This window comes from Astyanax mexicanus, chromosome 15 (genome assembly GCF_023375975.1).
Source record: "Astyanax mexicanus isolate ESR-SI-001 chromosome 15, AstMex3_surface, whole genome shotgun sequence".
Classification (NCBI taxonomy): Eukaryota; Metazoa; Chordata; class Actinopteri; order Characiformes; family Acestrorhamphidae; genus Astyanax; species Astyanax mexicanus.
Genome location: NC_064422.1, coordinates 19570253 through 19588459, shown reverse-complemented (window position 1 = coordinate 19588459; position 18207 = coordinate 19570253). Strand labels below are relative to the sequence as shown.

The 18207-nt window shown below is 43.8% G+C and overlaps 33 non-coding genes across 33 annotated transcripts; all 33 read left to right on the top strand.

The window, feature by feature from the left end:
- The first annotated feature begins 92 nt into the window (after positions 1-92).
- trnaq-cug (transfer RNA glutamine (anticodon CUG)) lies at positions 93-164 on the top strand. The gene has a single exon. It is a non-coding gene; the product is annotated as a tRNA-Gln (tRNA).
- A 499-nt stretch (positions 165-663) lies between these two features.
- trnaf-gaa (transfer RNA phenylalanine (anticodon GAA)) lies at positions 664-736 on the top strand. The gene has a single exon. It is a non-coding gene; the product is annotated as a tRNA-Phe (tRNA).
- A 669-nt stretch (positions 737-1405) lies between these two features.
- Positions 1406-1478, top strand: trnaf-gaa (transfer RNA phenylalanine (anticodon GAA)). Its single transcript has one exon. It is a non-coding gene; the product is annotated as a tRNA-Phe (tRNA).
- A 670-nt stretch (positions 1479-2148) lies between these two features.
- trnaf-gaa (transfer RNA phenylalanine (anticodon GAA)) lies at positions 2149-2221 on the top strand. The gene has a single exon. It is a non-coding gene; the product is annotated as a tRNA-Phe (tRNA).
- A 100-nt stretch (positions 2222-2321) lies between these two features.
- On the top strand, positions 2322-2393 carry trnaq-uug (transfer RNA glutamine (anticodon UUG)). The gene has a single exon. It is a non-coding gene; the product is annotated as a tRNA-Gln (tRNA).
- Positions 2394-2892: 499 nt separating this feature from the next.
- Positions 2893-2965, top strand: trnaf-gaa (transfer RNA phenylalanine (anticodon GAA)). The gene has a single exon. It is a non-coding gene; the product is annotated as a tRNA-Phe (tRNA).
- Positions 2966-3065: 100 nt separating this feature from the next.
- Positions 3066-3137, top strand: trnaq-cug (transfer RNA glutamine (anticodon CUG)). Its single transcript has one exon. It is a non-coding gene; the product is annotated as a tRNA-Gln (tRNA).
- Positions 3138-3806: 669 nt separating this feature from the next.
- On the top strand, positions 3807-3878 carry trnaq-uug (transfer RNA glutamine (anticodon UUG)). Its single transcript has one exon. It is a non-coding gene; the product is annotated as a tRNA-Gln (tRNA).
- Positions 3879-4376: 498 nt separating this feature from the next.
- Positions 4377-4449, top strand: trnaf-gaa (transfer RNA phenylalanine (anticodon GAA)). Its single transcript has one exon. It is a non-coding gene; the product is annotated as a tRNA-Phe (tRNA).
- Positions 4450-4549: 100 nt separating this feature from the next.
- trnaq-cug (transfer RNA glutamine (anticodon CUG)) lies at positions 4550-4621 on the top strand. The gene has a single exon. It is a non-coding gene; the product is annotated as a tRNA-Gln (tRNA).
- A 669-nt stretch (positions 4622-5290) lies between these two features.
- On the top strand, positions 5291-5362 carry trnaq-uug (transfer RNA glutamine (anticodon UUG)). Its single transcript has one exon. It is a non-coding gene; the product is annotated as a tRNA-Gln (tRNA).
- Positions 5363-6033: 671 nt separating this feature from the next.
- Positions 6034-6105, top strand: trnal-caa (transfer RNA leucine (anticodon CAA)). Its single transcript has one exon. It is a non-coding gene; the product is annotated as a tRNA-Leu (tRNA).
- A 498-nt stretch (positions 6106-6603) lies between these two features.
- trnaf-gaa (transfer RNA phenylalanine (anticodon GAA)) lies at positions 6604-6676 on the top strand. The gene has a single exon. It is a non-coding gene; the product is annotated as a tRNA-Phe (tRNA).
- Positions 6677-6776: 100 nt separating this feature from the next.
- On the top strand, positions 6777-6848 carry trnaq-cug (transfer RNA glutamine (anticodon CUG)). Its single transcript has one exon. It is a non-coding gene; the product is annotated as a tRNA-Gln (tRNA).
- Positions 6849-7754: 906 nt separating this feature from the next.
- Positions 7755-7826, top strand: trnaq-cug (transfer RNA glutamine (anticodon CUG)). Its single transcript has one exon. It is a non-coding gene; the product is annotated as a tRNA-Gln (tRNA).
- Positions 7827-8372: 546 nt separating this feature from the next.
- On the top strand, positions 8373-8444 carry trnaq-cug (transfer RNA glutamine (anticodon CUG)). Its single transcript has one exon. It is a non-coding gene; the product is annotated as a tRNA-Gln (tRNA).
- A 671-nt stretch (positions 8445-9115) lies between these two features.
- On the top strand, positions 9116-9187 carry trnaq-uug (transfer RNA glutamine (anticodon UUG)). Its single transcript has one exon. It is a non-coding gene; the product is annotated as a tRNA-Gln (tRNA).
- Positions 9188-9686: 499 nt separating this feature from the next.
- trnaf-gaa (transfer RNA phenylalanine (anticodon GAA)) lies at positions 9687-9759 on the top strand. The gene has a single exon. It is a non-coding gene; the product is annotated as a tRNA-Phe (tRNA).
- Positions 9760-11115: 1356 nt separating this feature from the next.
- trnaf-gaa (transfer RNA phenylalanine (anticodon GAA)) lies at positions 11116-11188 on the top strand. The gene has a single exon. It is a non-coding gene; the product is annotated as a tRNA-Phe (tRNA).
- Positions 11189-11288: 100 nt separating this feature from the next.
- Positions 11289-11360, top strand: trnaq-cug (transfer RNA glutamine (anticodon CUG)). Its single transcript has one exon. It is a non-coding gene; the product is annotated as a tRNA-Gln (tRNA).
- Positions 11361-11859: 499 nt separating this feature from the next.
- Positions 11860-11932, top strand: trnaf-gaa (transfer RNA phenylalanine (anticodon GAA)). Its single transcript has one exon. It is a non-coding gene; the product is annotated as a tRNA-Phe (tRNA).
- Positions 11933-12601: 669 nt separating this feature from the next.
- On the top strand, positions 12602-12674 carry trnaf-gaa (transfer RNA phenylalanine (anticodon GAA)). Its single transcript has one exon. It is a non-coding gene; the product is annotated as a tRNA-Phe (tRNA).
- A 670-nt stretch (positions 12675-13344) lies between these two features.
- Positions 13345-13417, top strand: trnaf-gaa (transfer RNA phenylalanine (anticodon GAA)). Its single transcript has one exon. It is a non-coding gene; the product is annotated as a tRNA-Phe (tRNA).
- A 100-nt stretch (positions 13418-13517) lies between these two features.
- trnaq-uug (transfer RNA glutamine (anticodon UUG)) lies at positions 13518-13589 on the top strand. Its single transcript has one exon. It is a non-coding gene; the product is annotated as a tRNA-Gln (tRNA).
- A 499-nt stretch (positions 13590-14088) lies between these two features.
- On the top strand, positions 14089-14161 carry trnaf-gaa (transfer RNA phenylalanine (anticodon GAA)). Its single transcript has one exon. It is a non-coding gene; the product is annotated as a tRNA-Phe (tRNA).
- A 100-nt stretch (positions 14162-14261) lies between these two features.
- Positions 14262-14333, top strand: trnaq-cug (transfer RNA glutamine (anticodon CUG)). Its single transcript has one exon. It is a non-coding gene; the product is annotated as a tRNA-Gln (tRNA).
- A 669-nt stretch (positions 14334-15002) lies between these two features.
- trnaq-uug (transfer RNA glutamine (anticodon UUG)) lies at positions 15003-15074 on the top strand. The gene has a single exon. It is a non-coding gene; the product is annotated as a tRNA-Gln (tRNA).
- Positions 15075-15572: 498 nt separating this feature from the next.
- On the top strand, positions 15573-15645 carry trnaf-gaa (transfer RNA phenylalanine (anticodon GAA)). Its single transcript has one exon. It is a non-coding gene; the product is annotated as a tRNA-Phe (tRNA).
- Positions 15646-15745: 100 nt separating this feature from the next.
- Positions 15746-15817, top strand: trnaq-cug (transfer RNA glutamine (anticodon CUG)). Its single transcript has one exon. It is a non-coding gene; the product is annotated as a tRNA-Gln (tRNA).
- Positions 15818-16486: 669 nt separating this feature from the next.
- On the top strand, positions 16487-16558 carry trnaq-uug (transfer RNA glutamine (anticodon UUG)). The gene has a single exon. It is a non-coding gene; the product is annotated as a tRNA-Gln (tRNA).
- Positions 16559-17229: 671 nt separating this feature from the next.
- Positions 17230-17301, top strand: trnal-caa (transfer RNA leucine (anticodon CAA)). The gene has a single exon. It is a non-coding gene; the product is annotated as a tRNA-Leu (tRNA).
- Positions 17302-17799: 498 nt separating this feature from the next.
- Positions 17800-17872, top strand: trnaf-gaa (transfer RNA phenylalanine (anticodon GAA)). Its single transcript has one exon. It is a non-coding gene; the product is annotated as a tRNA-Phe (tRNA).
- Positions 17873-17972: 100 nt separating this feature from the next.
- On the top strand, positions 17973-18044 carry trnaq-cug (transfer RNA glutamine (anticodon CUG)). Its single transcript has one exon. It is a non-coding gene; the product is annotated as a tRNA-Gln (tRNA).
- Positions 18045-18207: the final 163 nt, after the last annotated feature.

Sequence of the window (18207 nt, the reverse complement as noted above, 5' to 3'; positions counted from 1 at the left end):
AGGGTGTTCTTTGTGCTTGTTGACGTTGTGTTTCTAATCAGCTTTTGACATGATAAGTTTATAAGAAATATTCAAGCTAAGCTTTTGATGTGGGTTCCATGGTGTAATGGTTAGCACTCTGGACTCTGAATCCAGCGATCCGAGTTCAAATCTCGGTGGAACCTTGTTTTCCTTCAAAATACAATTAATTTGAGAAAACAGGGCAAAATAACACATCGCCTGCCTAAAGAGTCTGTAGAGTGGTGAAATACATCCATCGTTTTTCATGAGCACTGCCTCAAATGAAGCCTTGTAAAAGAACTCTAGATCCTGTACCGTCACTGTGTGGTAGGGAAAATGCTCTGTTTCAAAGACGAAACTCTTGCAGAGAGTGGTGAAGCCAAACAAGTGGTTCAGTAAATCACGTTTTTTTGGAGTACACACAAGCGTTCTGTGCTCCTCGTTAGTATAGTGGGCAGATTCTCCGCCTGTCACGCGGAAGCCCGGGGTTAGATTTCCCGACGGGGAGAAAGTTGCCCTTTTTCAAAGGCCAACCATAGCCTTCCACATAGTTTGCCACCCAAGAAAGACACATTAAATTGTTGCAAGGATTTTGTTGGAGCTTGGTAGCTTAACTGATTGTGGACAGACAGGTGATGCAACGTGAGGTTTCCTCTGTGTGCTGCCGAAATAGCTCAGTTGGGAGAGCGTTAGACTGAAGATCTAAAGGTCCCTGGTTCGATCCCGGATTTCGGCAGAACACTGAGGGTCTTCTTTGTGCTTGGTGACGTTGTGTTTCTAATCAGCTTTTGACATGATAAGTTTATAAGAAATCTTCAAGGTAAGCTTTCGACGTGGGTTCCATGGTGTAAAGGTTAGCACTCCGGACTCTGAATCCAGCGATCCGAGTTAAAATCTCGGTGGAACCTTGTTTTCCTTCAAAATATAATTAATTTGAGAAAACAGGGCAAAATAACACATCGTCCACCTAAAGAGTCTGTAGAGTGGTGAAATACATCCATCGTTTTTCATGAACACTGCCTCAACAGAAGCCTTGTAAAAGAACTCTAGATCCTGTACCGTCACTGTGTGGTAAGGAAAATGCTCTGTTTCAAAGACGAAACCACTGCAGAGAGTGGTGAAACCTAACAAGTGGTTCAGTAATCACGTTTTTTGGAGTACACAGTATCGGTCTGTGCTTCTCGTTAGTATAGTGGACAGTATCTCCGCCTGTCACGCGGAACACCGGGGTTCGATTCCCAGACGGGGAGAAAGTTGCCCTTTTTCAAAGGCCAACCATAGCCTTCCACATAGTTTGCCACCCAAGAAAGACACATTAAGTTGTTGCAAGGATTTTGTTGGAGCTTGGTAGCTTAACTGATTGTGGACAGACAGGTGATGCACCGTGAGGTTTCCTTTCTGTGCTGCTGAAATAGCTCAGTTGGGAGAGCGTTAGACTGAAGATCTAAAGGTCCCTGGTTCGATCCCGGGTTTTGGCAGAACACTGAGGGTGTTCTTTGTGCTTGTTGATGTTGTGTTTCTAATCAGCTATTGACATGATAAGTTTAAAAGAAATCTTCAAGGTAAGCTTTCGACATGGGCTCCATGGTGTAATGGTTAGCACTCTTGACTCTGAATCCAGCGATCCGAGTTCAAATCTCGGTGGAACCTTGTTTTCCTTCAAAATACAATTAATTTGAGAAAACAGGGCAAAATAACACATCGCCTACCTAAAGAGTCTGTAGAGTGGTGAAATACATCCATCGGTTTTCATGAACACTGCCTCAAATGAAGCCTTGTAAAAGAACTCTAGATCCTGTACCGTCACTGTGTGGGAAGGAAAATGCTCTGTTTCAAAGACGAAACCACTGCAGAGAGTGGTGAAACCTAACAAGTGGTTCAGTAAATCACGTTTTTTGGAGTACACAGTATCGTTCTGTGCTCCTCGTTTGTATAGTGGACAGTATCTCCGCCTGTCACGCGGAAGACCGGGGTTCGATTCCCCGACGGGGAGAAAGTTATTCTTTTTCAAAGGCAAAGCATAGCCTTCCACATAGCATTCCACCCAAGAAAGACACATTAAGTTGTTGCAAGGATTTTGTTGGAGCTTGCTAGCTTAACTGAACATGGACAGACAGGTGATGCAGCGTGAGGTTTACTCTGTGTGCTGCCGAAATAGCTCAGTTGGGAGAGCGTTAGACTGAAGATCTAAAGGTCCCTGGTTCGATCCCGGGTTTCGGCAGAACACTGAGGGTGTTCTTTGTGCTTGTTGACGCTGTGTTTCTAATCAGCTTTTGACATGATAAGTTTATAAGAAATCTTCAAGGTAGACTTTCTACGTGGGTTCCATAGTGTAATGGTTAGCACTCTGGACTTTGAATCCAGTGATCCGAGTTCAAATCTCGGTGGAACCTTGTTTTCCTTCAAAACACAATTAATTTGAGAAAACAGGGCAAAATAACACATCGCCTACCTAAAGAGTCTGTAGAGTGGTGAAATACATCCATCGTTTTTCATGAACACTGCCTCAAATGAAGCCTTGTAAAAGAACTCTAGATCCTGTACCGTCACTGTGTGGTAGGGAAAATGCTCTGTTTCAAAGACGAAACTCTTGCAGAGAGTGGTGAAGCCAAACAAGTGGTTCAGTAAATCACGTTTTTTTGGAGTACACAGAAGCGTTCTGTGCTCCTCGTTAGTATAGTGGACAGAATCTCCGCCTGTCACGCGGAAGCCCGGGGTTAGATTTCCCGACGGGGAGAAAGTTATGCTTTTTCAAAGGCAAAGCATAGCCTTCCACATAGCATTCCACCCAAGAAAGACACATTAAGTTGTTGCAAGGATTTTGTTGGAGCTTGCTAGCTTAACTGAACATGGACAGACAGGTGATGCAGCGTGAGGTTTACTCTGTGTGCTGCCGAAATAGCTCAGTTGGGAGAGCGTTAGACTGAAGATCTAAAGGTCCCTGGTTCGATCCCGGGTATCGGCAGAACACTGAGGGTGTTCTTTGTGCTTGTTGATGTTGTGTTTCTAATCAGCTTTTGACATGATAAGTTTATAAGAAATATTCAAGCTAAGCTTTTGATGTGGGTTCCATGGTGTAATGGTTAGCACTCTGGACTCTGAATCCAGCGATCCGAGTTCAAATCTCGGTGGAACCTTGTTTTCCTTCAAAATATAATTAATTTGAGAAAACAGGGCAAAATAACACATTGTCTACCAAAAGAGTCTGTAGAGTGGTGAAATACATCCATCATTTTCATGAACACTGCCTCAACAGAAGCCTTGTAAAAGAACTCTAGATCCTGTACCGTCACTGTGTGGTAAGGAAAATGCTCTGTTTCAAAGACAAAACCACTGCAGAGAGTGGTGAAACCTAACAAGTGGTTCAGTAAATCACGTTTTTGGAGTACACAGTACCGGTATGTGCTTCTCGTTAGTATAGTGGACAGTATCTCCGCCTGTCACGCGGAACACCGGGGTTCGATTCCCAGATGGGGAGAAAGTTGCCCTTTTTCAAAGGCCAGCCATAGCCTTCCACATAGTTTGCCACCCAAGAAAGATACATTAAGTTGTTGCAAGGGTTTTGTTGGAGCTTGGTAGCTTAACTGATTGTGGACAGACAGGTGGTGCACCGTGAGGTTTCATCTGTGTGCTGCCGAAATAGCTCATTTGGGAGAGCGTTAGACTGAAGCTCTAAAGGTCCCTGGTTCGATCCCGGGTTTCGGCAGACCACTCAGGGTCTTCTTTGTGCTTGTTGATGTTGTGTTTCTAATCAGCTTTTGACATGATAAGTTTATAAGAAATCTTCAAGCTAAGCTTTCGACGTGGGTTCCATGGTGTAATGGTTAGCACTCTGGACTTTGAATCCAGTGATCCGAGTTCAAATCTCGGTGGGACCTTGTTTTCCTTCAAAATACAATTAATTTGAGAAAACAGGGCAAAATAACACATCGCCTACCTAAAGAGTCTGTAGAGTGGTGAAATACATCCATCGTTTTTCATGAACACTGCCTCAAATGAAGCCTTGTAAAAGAACTCTAGATCCTGTACCGTCACTGTGTGGGAAGGAAAATGCTCTGTTTCAAAGACGAAACCACTGCAGAGAGTGGTGAAACCTAACAAGTGGTTCAGTAAATCACGTTTTTTGGAGTACACAGTATCGTTCTGTGCTCCTCGTTAGTATAGTGGACAGTATCTCCGCCTGTCACGTGGAAGACCGGGGTTCGATTCCCCGACGGGGAGAAAGTTATTCTTTTTCAAAGGCAAAGCATAGCCTTCCACATAGCATTCCACCCAAGAAAGACACATTAAGTTGTTGCAAGGATTTTGTTGGAGCTTGCTAGCTTAACTGAACATGGACAGACAGGTGATGCAGCGTGAGGTTTACTCTGTGTGCTGCCGAAATAGCTCAGTTGGGAGAGCGTTAGACTGAAGATCTAAAGGTCCCTGGTTCGATCCCGGGTTTCGGCAGAACACTGAGGGTGTTCTTTGTGCTTGTTGATGTTGTGTTTCTAATCAGCTTTTGACATGATAAGTTTATAAGAAATATTCAAGCTAAGCTTTTGATGTGGGTTCCATGGTGTAATGGTTAGCACTCTGGACTCTGAATCCAGCGATCCGAGTTCAAATCTCGGTGGAACCTTGTTTTCCTTCAAAATATAATTAATTTGAGAAAACAGGGCAAAATAACACATTGTCTACCAAAAGAGTCTGTAGAGTGGTGAAATACATCCATCATTTTCATGAACACTGCCTCAACAGAAGCCTTGTAAAAGAACTCTAGATCCTGTACCGTCACTGTGTGGTAAGGAAAATGCTCTGTTTCAAAGACAAAACCACTGCAGAGAGTGGTGAAACCTAACAAGTGGTTCAGTAAATCACGTTTTTGGAGTACACAGTACCGGTATGTGCTTCTCGTTAGTATAGTGGACAGTATCTCCGCCTGTCACGCGGAACACCGGGGTTCGATTCCCAGATGGGGAGAAAGTTGCCCTTTTTCAAAGGCCAGCCATAGCCTTCCACATAGTTTGCCACCCAAGAAAGATACATTAAGTTGTTGCAAGGGTTTTGTTGGAGCTTGGTAGCTTAACTGATTGTGGACAGACAGGTGGTGCACCGTGAGGTTTCATCTGTGTGCTGCCGAAATAGCTCATTTGGGAGAGCGTTAGACTGAAGCTCTAAAGGTCCCTGGTTCGATCCCGGGTTTCGGCAGACCACTCAGGGTCTTCTTTGTGCTTGTTGATGTTGTGTTTCTAATCAGCTTTTGACATGATAAGTTTATAAGAAATCTTCAAGCTAAGCTTTCGACGTGGGTTCCATGGTGTAATGGTTAGCACTCTGGACTTTGAATCCAGTGATCCGAGTTCAAATCTCGGTGGAACCTTGTTTTCCTTCAAAATACAATTAATTTGAGAAAACAGGGCAAAATAACACATCGCCTACCTAAAGAGTCTGTAGAGTGGTGAAATACATCCATCGTTTTTCATGAACACTGCCTCAAATGAAGCCTTGTAAAAGAACTCTAGATCCTGTACCGTCACTGTGTGGGAAGGAAAATGCTCTGTTTCAAAGACGAAACCACTGCAGAGAGTGGTGAAACCTAACAAGTGGTTCAGTAAATCACGTTTTTTGGAGTACACAGTATCGTTCTGTGCTCCTCGTTAGTATAGTGGACAGTATCTCCGCCTGTCACGTGGAAGACCGGGGTTCGATTCCCCGACGGGGAGAAAGTTATTCTTTTTCAAAGGCAAAGCATAGCCTTCCACATAGCTTTCCACCCAAGAAAGACACATTAAGTTGTTGCAAGGATTTTGTTGGAGCTTGCTAGCTTAACTGAACATGGACAGACAGGTGATGCAGCGTGAGGTTTCCTCTTTGTGCTGCCGAAATAGCTCAGTTGGGAGAGCGTTAGCCTGAAGATCTAAAGGTCCCTGGTTCGATCCCGGGTTTCGGCAGAACACTGAGGGTGTTCTTTGTGCTTGTTGATGTTGTGTTTCTAATCAGCTTTTGACATGATAAGTTTATAAGAAATCTTCAAGATAAGCTTTTGATGTGGGTTCCATGGTGTAATGGTTAGCACTCTGGACTCAAAATCCAGCGATCCGAGTTCAAATCTAGGTGGAACCTTGTTTTCCTTCAAAATACAATTAATTTGAGAAAACAGGGCAAAATAACACATCGCCTACCTAAAGAGTCTGTAGAGTGGTGAAATACATCCATCGTTTTTCATGAACACTGCCTCAAATGAAGCCTTGTAAAAGAACTCTAGATCCTGTACCGTCACTGTGTGGGAAGGAAAATGCTCTGTTTCAAAGACGAAACCACTGCAGAGAGTGGTGAAACCTAACAAGTGGTTCAGTAAATCACGTTTTTTGGAGTACACAGTATCGTTCTGTGCTCCTCGTTAGTATAGTGGACAGTATCTCCGCCTGTCACGCGGAAGACCGGGGTTCGGTTCCCCGACGGGGAGAAAGTTATTCTTTTTCAAAGGCAAAGCATAGCCTTCCACATAGCATTCCACCCAAGAAAGACACATTAAGTTGTTGCAAGGATTTTGTTGGAGCTTGCTAGCTTAACTGAACATGGACAGACAGGTGATGCAGCGTGAGGTTTCCTCTTTGTGCTGCCGAAATAGCTCAGTTGGGAGAGCGTTAGACTGAAGATCTAAAGGTCCCTGGTTCGATCCCGGGTTTCGGCAGAACACTGAGGGTGTTCTTTGTGCTTGTTGATGTTGTGTTTCTAATCAGCTTTTGACATGATAAGTTTATAAGAAATATTCAAGCTAAGCTTTTGATGTGGGTTCCATGGTGTAATGGTTAGCACTCTGGACTCTGAATCCAGCGATCCGAGTTCAAATCTCGGTGGAACCTTGTTTTCCTTCAAAATATAATTAATTTGAGAAAACAGGGCAAAATAACACATTGTCTACCTAAAGAGTCTGTAGAGTGGTGAAATACATCCATCGTTTTTCATGAACACTGCCTCAACAGAAGCCTTGTAAAAGAACTCTAGATCCTGTACCGTCACTGTGTGGTAAGGAAAATGCTCTGTTTCAAAGACAAAACCACTGCAGAGAGTGGTGAAACCTAACAAGTGGTTCAGTAAATCACGTTTTTGGAGTACACAGTATCGGTATGTGCTTCTCGTTAGTATAGTGGACAGTATCTCCGCCTGTCACGCGGAACACCGGGGTTCGATTCGCAGACGGGGAGAAAGTTGCCCTTTTTCAAAGGCCAACCATAGCCTTCCACATAGTTTGCCACCCAAGAAAGACACATTAAGTTGTTGCAAGGGTTTTGTTGGAGCTTGGTAGCTTAACTGATTGTGGACAGACAGGTGAGGGTGTTCTTTGTGCTTGTTGATGTTGTGTTTCTAATCAGCTTTTGACATGATAAGTTTATAAGAAATATTCAAGCTAAGCTTTTGATGTGGGTTCCATGGTGTAATGGTTATCACTCTGGACTCTACACAGTATCGGTATGTGCTTCTCGTTAGTATAGTGGACAGTATCTCCGCCTGTCACGCGGAACACCGGGGTTCGATTCGCAGACGGGGAGAAAGTTGCCCTTTTTCAAAGGCCAACCATAGCCTTCCACATAGTTTGCCACCCAAGAAAGACACATTAAGTTGTTGCAAGGGTTTTGTTGGAGCTTGGTAGCTTAACTGATTGTGGACAGACAGGTGAGGGTGTTCTTTGTGCTTGTTGATGTTGTGTTTCTAATCAGCTTTTGACATGATAAGTTTATAAGAAGTATTCAAGCTAAGCTTTTGATGTGGGTTCCATGGTGTAATGGTTAGCACTCTGGACTCTGAATCCAGCGATCCGAGTTCAAATCTCGGTGGAACCTTGTTTTCCTTCAAAATATAATTAATTTGAGAAAACAGGGCAAAATAACACATTGTCTACCTAAAGAGTCTGTAGAGTGGTGAAATACATCCATCATTTTTCATGAACACTGCCTCAACAGAAGCCTTGTAAAAGAACTCTAGATCCTGTACCGTCACTGTGTGGTAAGGAAAATGCTCTGTTTCAAAGACAAAACCACTGCAGAGAGTGGTGAAACCTAACAAGTGGTTCAGTAAATCACGTTTTTGGAGTACACAGTATCGGTATGTGCTTCTCGTTAGTATAGTGGACAGTATCTCCGCCTGTCACGCGGAACACCGGGGTTCGATTCGCAGACGGGGAGAAAGTTGCCCTTTTTCAAAGGCCAACCATAGCCTTCCACATAGTTTGCCACCCAAGAAAGACACATTAAGTTGTTGCAAGGGTTTTGTTGGAGCTTGGTAGCTTAACTGATTGTGGACAGACAGGTGATGCACCGTGAGGTTTCATCTGTGTGCTGCCGAAATGATAAGTTTATAAGAAATCTTCAAGGTAAGCTTTCGACGTGGGTTCCATGGTGTAATGGTTAGCACTCTGGACTCTGAATCCAGCGATCCGAGTTCAAATCTCGGTGGAACCTTGTTTTCCTTCAAAATACAATTAATTTGAGAAAACAGGGCAAAATAACACATCGCCTACCTAAAGATTCTGTAGAGTGTTGAAATACATCCATCGTTTTTCATGAACACTGCCTCAAATGAAGCCTTGTAAAAGAACTCTAGATCCTGTACCGTCACTGTGTGGGAAGGAAAATGCTCTGTTTCAAAGACGAAACCACTGCAGAGAGTGGTGAAACCTAACAAGTGGTTCAGTAAATCACGTTTTTTGGAGTACACAGTATCGTTCTGTGCTCCTCGTTAGTATAGTGGACAGTATCTCCCCCTGTCATGCGGAAGCCCGGGGTTAGATTTCCCGACGAGGAGAAAGTTATCCTTTTTCAAAGGCAAAGCATAGCCTTCCACATAGCTTGTCACCCAAGAAAGACACATTAAATTGTTGCAAGGTTTTTGTTGGAGTTTGCTAGCTTAACTGAACATGGACAGACAGGTTATGCAGCGTGAGGTTTCCTCAGTGTGCTTCCGAAATAGCTCAGTTGGGAGAGCGATAGACTGAAGATCTAAAGGTCCCTGGTTCGATCCTGGGTTTTGGCAGAACACCGGGGGTATTTTTTGTGCTTGTTGTCATTGTGTTTCTAATCAGCTTTTGACATGATAAGTTTATAAGAAATATTCAAGCTATGCTTTTGTCGTGGGTTCCATGGTGTAATGGTTAGCACTCTGGACTTTGAATCCAGTGATCCGAGTTCAAATCTCGGTGGAACCTTGTTTTCCTTCAAAACACAATTAATTTGAGAAAACAGGGCAAAATAACACATCGCCTACCTAAAGAGTCTGTAGAGTGGTGAAATACATCCATCGTTTTTCATGAACACTGCCTCAAATGAAGCCTTGTAAAAGAACTCTAGATCCTGTACCGTCACTGTGTGGTAGGGAAAATGCTCTGTTTCAAAGACGAAACTCTTGCAGAGAGTGGTGAAGCCAAACAAGTGGTTCAGTAAATCACGTTTTTTTGGAGTACACAGAAGCGTTCTGTGCTCCTCGTTAGTATAGTGGACAGAATCTCCGCCTGTCACGCGGAAGCCCGGGGTTAGATTTCCCGACGGGGAGAAAGTTATGCTTTTTCAAAGGCAAAGCATAGCCTTCCACATAGCTTGTCACCCAAGAAAGACACATTAAGTTGTTGCAAGGTTTTTGTTGGAGTTTGCTAGCTTAACCGAACATGGACAGACAGGTGATGCAGCGTGAGGTTTACTCTGTGTGCTGCCGAAATAGCTCAGTTGGGAGAGCGTTAGACTGAAGATCTAAAGGTCCCTGGTTCGATCCCGGGTTTCGGCAGAACACTGAGGGTGTTCTTTGTGCTTGTTGATGTTGTGTTTCTAATCAGCTATTGACATGATAAGTTTAAAAGAAATCTTCAAGGTAAGCTTTCGACAAAATAACACATCGCCTACCTAAAGAGTCTGTAGAGTGGTGAAATACATCCATCGTTTTTCATGAACACTGCCTCAAATGAAGCCTTGTAAAGTCTGTAGAGTGGTGAAATACATCCATCGGTTTTCATGAACACTGCCTCAAATGAAGCCTTGTAAAAGAACTCTAGATCCTGTACCGTCACTGTGTGGTAAGGAAAATGCTCTGTTTCAAAGACAAAACCACTGCAGAGAGTGGTGAAACCTAACAAGTGGTTCAGTAAATCACGTTTTTGGAGTACACAGTATCGGTATGTGCTTCTCGTTAGTATAGTGGACAGTATCTCCGCCTGTCACGCGGAACACCGGGGTTCGATTCCCAGAAGGGGAGAAAGTTGCCCTTTTTCAAAGGCCAACCATAGCCTTCCACATAGTTTGCCACCCAAGAAAGATACATTAAGTTGTTGCAAGGGTTTTGTTGGAGCTTGGTAACTTAACTGATTGTGGACAGACAGGTGGTGCACCGTGAGGTTTCATCTGTGTGCTGCCGAAATAGCTCATTTGGGAGAGCGTTAGACTGAAGAGCTAAAGGTCCCTGGTTCGGTCCCGGGTTTCGGCAGACCACTCAGGGTCTTCTTTGTGCTTGTTGACGTTGTGTTTCTAATCAGCTTTTGACATGATAAGTTTATAAGAAATCTTCAAGATAAGCTTTTTACGTGGGTTCCATGGTGTAATGGTTAGCACTCTGGATCCAGTGATCCGAGTTCAAATCTCGGTGGAACCTTGTTTTCCTTCAAAACACAATTAATTTGAGAAAACAGGGCAAAATAACACATCGCCTACCTAAAGAGTCTGTAGAGTGGTGAAATACATCCATTGTTTTTCATGAACACTGCCTCAACAGAAGCCTTGTAAAAGAACTCTAGATCCTGTACCGTCACTGTGTGGTAAGGAAAATGCTCTGTTTCAAAGACGAAAACCACTGCAGAGAGTGGTGAAACCTAACAAGTGGTTCAGTAATCACGTTTTTTGGAGTACACAGTATCGGTCTGTGCTTCTCGTTAGTATAGTGGACAGTATCTCCGCCTGTCACGCGGAACACCGGGGTTCGATTCCCAGACGGGGAGAAAGTTATTCTTTTTCAAAGGCAAAGCATAGCCTTCCACATAGCTTTCCACCAAAGAAAGACACAGTAAGCTGTTGCAAGGATTTTGTTGGAGCTTGCTAGCTTAACTGAACATGGACAGACAGGTGATGCAGCGTGAGGTTTCCTCTTTCTGCTGCCGAAATAGCTCAGTTGGGAGAGCGTTAGACTGAAGATCTAAAGGTCCCTGGTTCGATCCCGGGTTTCGGCAGAACACTGAGGGTGTTCTTTGTGCTTGTTGACGTTGTGTTTCTAATCAGCTTTTGACATGATAAGTTTATAAGAAATATTCAAGCTAAGCTTTTGATGTGGGTTCCATGGTGTAATGGTTAGCACTCTGGACTCTGAATCCAGCGATCCGAGTTCAAATCTCGGTGGAACCTTGTTTTCCTTCAAAATACAATTAATTTGAGAAAACAGGGCAAAATAACACATCGCCTGCCTAAAGAGTCTGTAGAGTGGTGAAATACATCCATCGTTTTTCATGAGCACTGCCTCAAATGAAGCCTTGTAAAAGAACTCTAGATCCTGTACCGTCACTGTGTGGTAGGGAAAATGCTCTGTTTCAAAGACGAAACTCTTGCAGAGAGTGGTGAAGCCAAACAAGTGGTTCAGTAAATCACGTTTTTTTGGAGTACACACAAGCGTTCTGTGCTCCTCGTTAGTATAGTGGGCAGATTCTCCGCCTGTCACGCGGAAGCCCGGGGTTAGATTTCCCGACGGGGAGAAAGTTGCCCTTTTTCAAAGGCCAACCATAGCCTTCCACATAGTTTGCCACCCAAGAAAGACACATTAAATTGTTGCAAGGATTTTGTTGGAGCTTGGTAGCTTAACTGATTGTGGACAGACAGGTGATGCAACGTGAGGTTTCCTCTGTGTGCTGCCGAAATAGCTCAGTTGGGAGAGCGTTAGACTGAAGATCTAAAGGTCCCTGGTTCGATCCCGGATTTCGGCAGAACACTGAGGGTCTTCTTTGTGCTTGGTGACGTTGTGTTTCTAATCAGCTTTTGACATGATAAGTTTATAAGAAATCTTCAAGGTAAGCTTTCGACGTGGGTTCCATGGTGTAAAGGTTAGCACTCCGGACTCTGAATCCAGCGATCCGAGTTAAAATCTCGGTGGAACCTTGTTTTCCTTCAAAATATAATTAATTTGAGAAAACAGGGCAAAATAACACATCGTCCACCTAAAGAGTCTGTAGAGTGGTGAAATACATCCATCGTTTTTCATGAACACTGCCTCAACAGAAGCCTTGTAAAAGAACTCTAGATCCTGTACCGTCACTGTGTGGTAAGGAAAATGCTCTGTTTCAAAGACGAAACCACTGCAGAGAGTGGTGAAACCTAACAAGTGGTTCAGTAATCACGTTTTTTGGAGTACACAGTATCGGTCTGTGCTTCTCGTTAGTATAGTGGACAGTATCTCCGCCTGTCACGCGGAACACCGGGGTTCGATTCCCAGACGGGGAGAAAGTTGCCCTTTTTCAAAGGCCAACCATAGCCTTCCACATAGTTTGCCACCCAAGAAAGACACATTAAGTTGTTGCAAGGATTTTGTTGGAGCTTGGTAGCTTAACTGATTGTGGACAGACAGGTGATGCACCGTGAGGTTTCCTTTCTGTGCTGCTGAAATAGCTCAGTTGGGAGAGCGTTAGACTGAAGATCTAAAGGTCCCTGGTTCGATCCCGGGTTTTGGCAGAACACTGAGGGTGTTCTTTGTGCTTGTTGATGTTGTGTTTCTAATCAGCTATTGACATGATAAGTTTAAAAGAAATCTTCAAGGTAAGCTTTCGACATGGGCTCCATGGTGTAATGGTTAGCACTCTTGACTCTGAATCCAGCGATCCGAGTTCAAATCTCGGTGGAACCTTGTTTTCCTTCAAAATACAATTAATTTGAGAAAACAGGGCAAAATAACACATCGCCTACCTAAAGAGTCTGTAGAGTGGTGAAATACATCCATCGGTTTTCATGAACACTGCCTCAAATGAAGCCTTGTAAAAGAACTCTAGATCCTGTACCGTCACTGTGTGGGAAGGAAAATGCTCTGTTTCAAAGACGAAACCACTGCAGAGAGTGGTGAAACCTAACAAGTGGTTCAGTAAATCACGTTTTTTGGAGTACACAGTATCGTTCTGTGCTCCTCGTTTGTATAGTGGACAGTATCTCCGCCTGTCACGCGGAAGACCGGGGTTCGATTCCCCGACGGGGAGAAAGTTATTCTTTTTCAAAGGCAAAGCATAGCCTTCCACATAGCATTCCACCCAAGAAAGACACATTAAGTTGTTGCAAGGATTTTGTTGGAGCTTGCTAGCTTAACTGAACATGGACAGACAGGTGATGCAGCGTGAGGTTTACTCTGTGTGCTGCCGAAATAGCTCAGTTGGGAGAGCGTTAGACTGAAGATCTAAAGGTCCCTGGTTCGATCCCGGGTTTCGGCAGAACACTGAGGGTGTTCTTTGTGCTTGTTGACGCTGTGTTTCTAATCAGCTTTTGACATGATAAGTTTATAAGAAATCTTCAAGGTAGACTTTCTACGTGGGTTCCATAGTGTAATGGTTAGCACTCTGGACTTTGAATCCAGTGATCCGAGTTCAAATCTCGGTGGAACCTTGTTTTCCTTCAAAACACAATTAATTTGAGAAAACAGGGCAAAATAACACATCGCCTACCTAAAGAGTCTGTAGAGTGGTGAAATACATCCATCGTTTTTCATGAACACTGCCTCAAATGAAGCCTTGTAAAAGAACTCTAGATCCTGTACCGTCACTGTGTGGTAGGGAAAATGCTCTGTTTCAAAGACGAAACTCTTGCAGAGAGTGGTGAAGCCAAACAAGTGGTTCAGTAAATCACGTTTTTTTGGAGTACACAGAAGCGTTCTGTGCTCCTCGTTAGTATAGTGGACAGAATCTCCGCCTGTCACGCGGAAGCCCGGGGTTAGATTTCCCGACGGGGAGAAAGTTATGCTTTTTCAAAGGCAAAGCATAGCCTTCCACATAGCATTCCACCCAAGAAAGACACATTAAGTTGTTGCAAGGATTTTGTTGGAGCTTGCTAGCTTAACTGAACATGGACAGACAGGTGATGCAGCGTGAGGTTTACTCTGTGTGCTGCCGAAATAGCTCAGTTGGGAGAGCGTTAGACTGAAGATCTAAAGGTCCCTGGTTCGATCCCGGGTATCGGCAGAACACTGAGGGTGTTCTTTGTGCTTGTTGATGTTGTGTTTCTAATCAGCTTTTGACATGATAAGTTTATAAGAAATATTCAAGCTAAGCTTTTGATGTGGGTTCCATGGTGTAATGGTTAGCACTCTGGACTCTGAATCCAGCGATCCGAGTTCAAATCTCGGTGGAACCTTGTTTTCCTTCAAAATATAATTAATTTGAGAAAACAGGGCAAAATAACACATTGTCTACCAAAAGAGTCTGTAGAGTGGTGAAATACATCCATCATTTTCATGAACACTGCCTCAACAGAAGCCTTGTAAAAGAACTCTAGATCCTGTACCGTCACTGTGTGGTAAGGAAAATGCTCTGTTTCAAAGACAAAACCACTGCAGAGAGTGGTGAAACCTAACAAGTGGTTCAGTAAATCACGTTTTTGGAGTACACAGTACCGGTATGTGCTTCTCGTTAGTATAGTGGACAGTATCTCCGCCTGTCACGCGGAACACCGGGGTTCGATTCCCAGATGGGGAGAAAGTTGCCCTTTTTCAAAGGCCAGCCATAGCCTTCCACATAGTTTGCCACCCAAGAAAGATACATTAAGTTGTTGCAAGGGTTTTGTTGGAGCTTGGTAGCTTAACTGATTGTGGACAGACAGGTGGTGCACCGTGAGGTTTCATCTGTGTGCTGCCGAAATAGCTCATTTGGGAGAGCGTTAGACTGAAGCTCTAAAGGTCCCTGGTTCGATCCCGGGTTTCGGCAGACCACTCAGGGTCTTCTTTGTGCTTGTTGATGTTGTGTTTCTAATCAGCTTTTGACATGATAAGTTTATAAGAAATCTTCAAGCTAAGCTTTCGACGTGGGTTCCATGGTGTAATGGTTAGCACTCTGGACTTTGAATCCAGTGATCCGAGTTCAAATCTCGGTGGGACCTTGTTTTCCTTCAAAATACAATTAATTTGAGAAAACAGGGCAAAATAACACATCGCCTACCTAAAGAGTCTGTAGAGTGGTGAAATACATCCATCGTTTTTCATGAACACTGCCTCAAATGAAGCCTTGTAAAAGAACTCTAGATCCTGTACCGTCACTGTGTGGGAAGGAAAATGCTCTGTTTCAAAGACGAAACCACTGCAGAGAGTGGTGAAACCTAACAAGTGGTTCAGTAAATCACGTTTTTTGGAGTACACAGTATCGTTCTGTGCTCCTCGTTAGTATAGTGGACAGTATCTCCGCCTGTCACGTGGAAGACCGGGGTTCGATTCCCCGACGGGGAGAAAGTTATTCTTTTTCAAAGGCAAAGCATAGCCTTCCACATAGCATTCCACCCAAGAAAGACACATTAAGTTGTTGCAAGGATTTTGTTGGAGCTTGCTAGCTTAACTGAACATGGACAGACAGGTGATGCAGCGTGAGGTTTACTCTGTGTGCTGCCGAAATAGCTCAGTTGGGAGAGCGTTAGACTGAAGATCTAAAGGTCCCTGGTTCGATCCCGGGTTTCGGCAGAACACTGAGGGTGTTCTTTGTGCTTGTTGATGTTGTGTTTCTAATCAGCTTTTGACATGATAAGTTTATAAGAAATATTCAAGCTAAGCTTTTGATGTGGGTTCCATGGTGTAATGGTTAGCACTCTGGACTCTGAATCCAGCGATCCGAGTTCAAATCTCGGTGGAACCTTGTTTTCCTTCAAAATATAATTAATTTGAGAAAACAGGGCAAAATAACACATTGTCTACCAAAAGAGTCTGTAGAGTGGTGAAATACATCCATCATTTTCATGAACACTGCCTCAACAGAAGCCTTGTAAAAGAACTCTAGATCCTGTACCGTCACTGTGTGGTAAGGAAAATGCTCTGTTTCAAAGACAAAACCACTGCAGAGAGTGGTGAAACCTAACAAGTGGTTCAGTAAATCACGTTTTTGGAGTACACAGTACCGGTATGTGCTTCTCGTTAGTATAGTGGACAGTATCTCCGCCTGTCACGCGGAACACCGGGGTTCGATTCCCAGATGGGGAGAAAGTTGCCCTTTTTCAAAGGCCAGCCATAGCCTTCCACATAGTTTGCCACCCAAGAAAGATACATTAAGTTGTTGCAAGGGTTTTGTTGGAGCTTGGTAGCTTAACTGATTGTGGACAGACAGGTGGTGCACCGTGAGGTTTCATCTGTGTGCTGCCGAAATAGCTCATTTGGGAGAGCGTTAGACTGAAGCTCTAAAGGTCCCTGGTTCGATCCCGGGTTTCGGCAGACCACTCAGGGTCTTCTTTGTGCTTGTTGATGTTGTGTTTCTAATCAGCTTTTGACATGATAAGTTTATAAGAAATCTTCAAGCTAAGCTTTCGACGTGGGTTCCATGGTGTAATGGTTAGCACTCTGGACTTTGAATCCAGTGATCCGAGTTCAAATCTCGGTGGAACCTTGTTTTCCTTCAAAATACAATTAATTTGAGAAAACAGGGCAAAATAACACATCGCCTACCTAAAGAGTCTGTAGAGTGGTGAAATACATCCATCGTTTTTCATGAACACTGCCTCAAATGAAGCCTTGTAAAAGAACTCTAGATCCTGTACCGTCACTGTGTGGGAAGGAAAATGCTCTGTTTCAAAGACGAAACCACTGCAGAGAGTGGTGAAACCTAACAAGTGGTTCAGTAAATCACGTTTTTTGGAGTACACAGTATCGTTCTGTGCTCCTCGTTAGTATAGTGGACAGTATCTCCGCCTGTCACGTGGAAGACCGGGGTTCGATTCCCCGACGGGGAGAAAGTTATTCTTTTTCAAAGGCAAAGCATAGCCTTCCACATAGCTTTCCACCCAAGAAAGACACATTAAGTTGTTGCAAGGATTTTGTTGGAGCTTGCTAGCTTAACTGAACATGGACAGACAGGTGATGCAGCGTGAGGTTTCCTCTTTGTGCTGCCGAAATAGCTCAGTTGGGAGAGCGTTAGCCTGAAGATCTAAAGGTCCCTGGTTCGATCCCGGGTTTCGGCAGAACACTGAGGGTGTTCTTTGTGCTTGTTGATGTTGTGTTTCTAATCAGCTTTTGACATGATAAGTTTATAAGAAATCTTCAAGATAAGCTTTTGATGTGGGTTCCATGGTGTAATGGTTAGCACTCTGGACTCAAAATCCAGCGATCCGAGTTCAAATCTAGGTGGAACCTTGTTTTCCTTCAAAATACAATTAATTTGAGAAAACAGGGCAAAATAACACATCGCCTACCTAAAGAGTCTGTAGAGTGGTGAAATACATCCATCGTTTTTCATGAACACTGCCTCAAATGAAGCCTTGTAAAAGAACTCTAGATCCTGTACCGTCACTGTGTGGGAAGGAAAATGCTCTGTTTCAAAGACGAAACCACTGCAGAGAGTGGTGAAACCTAACAAGTGGTTCAGTAAATCACGTTTTTTGGAGTACACAGTATCGTTCTGTGCTCCTCGTTAGTATAGTGGACAGTATCTCCGCCTGTCACGCGGAAGACCGGGGTTCGGTTCCCCGACGGGGAGAAAGTTATTCTTTTTCAAAGGCAAAGCATAGCCTTCCACATAGCATTCCACCCAAGAAAGACACATTAAGTTGTTGCAAGGATTTTGTTGGAGCTTGCTAGCTTAACTGAACATGGACAGACAGGTGATGCAGCGTGAGGTTTCCTCTTTGTGCTGCCGAAATAGCTCAGTTGGGAGAGCGTTAGACTGAAGATCTAAAGGTCCCTGGTTCGATCCCGGGTTTCGGCAGAACACTGAGGGTGTTCTTTGTGCTTGTTGATGTTGTGTTTCTAATCAGCTTTTGACATGATAAGTTTATAAGAAATATTCAAGCTAAGCTTTTGATGTGGGTTCCATGGTGTAATGGTTAGCACTCTGGACTCTGAATCCAGCGATCCGAGTTCAAATCTCGGTGGAACCTTGTTTTCCTTCAAAATATAATTAATTTGAGAAAACAGGGCAAAATAACACATTGTCTACCTAAAGAGTCTGTAGAGTGGTGAAATACATCCATCGTTTTTCATGAACACTGCCTCAACAGAAGCCTTGTAAAAGAACTCTAGATCCTGTACCGTCACTGTGTG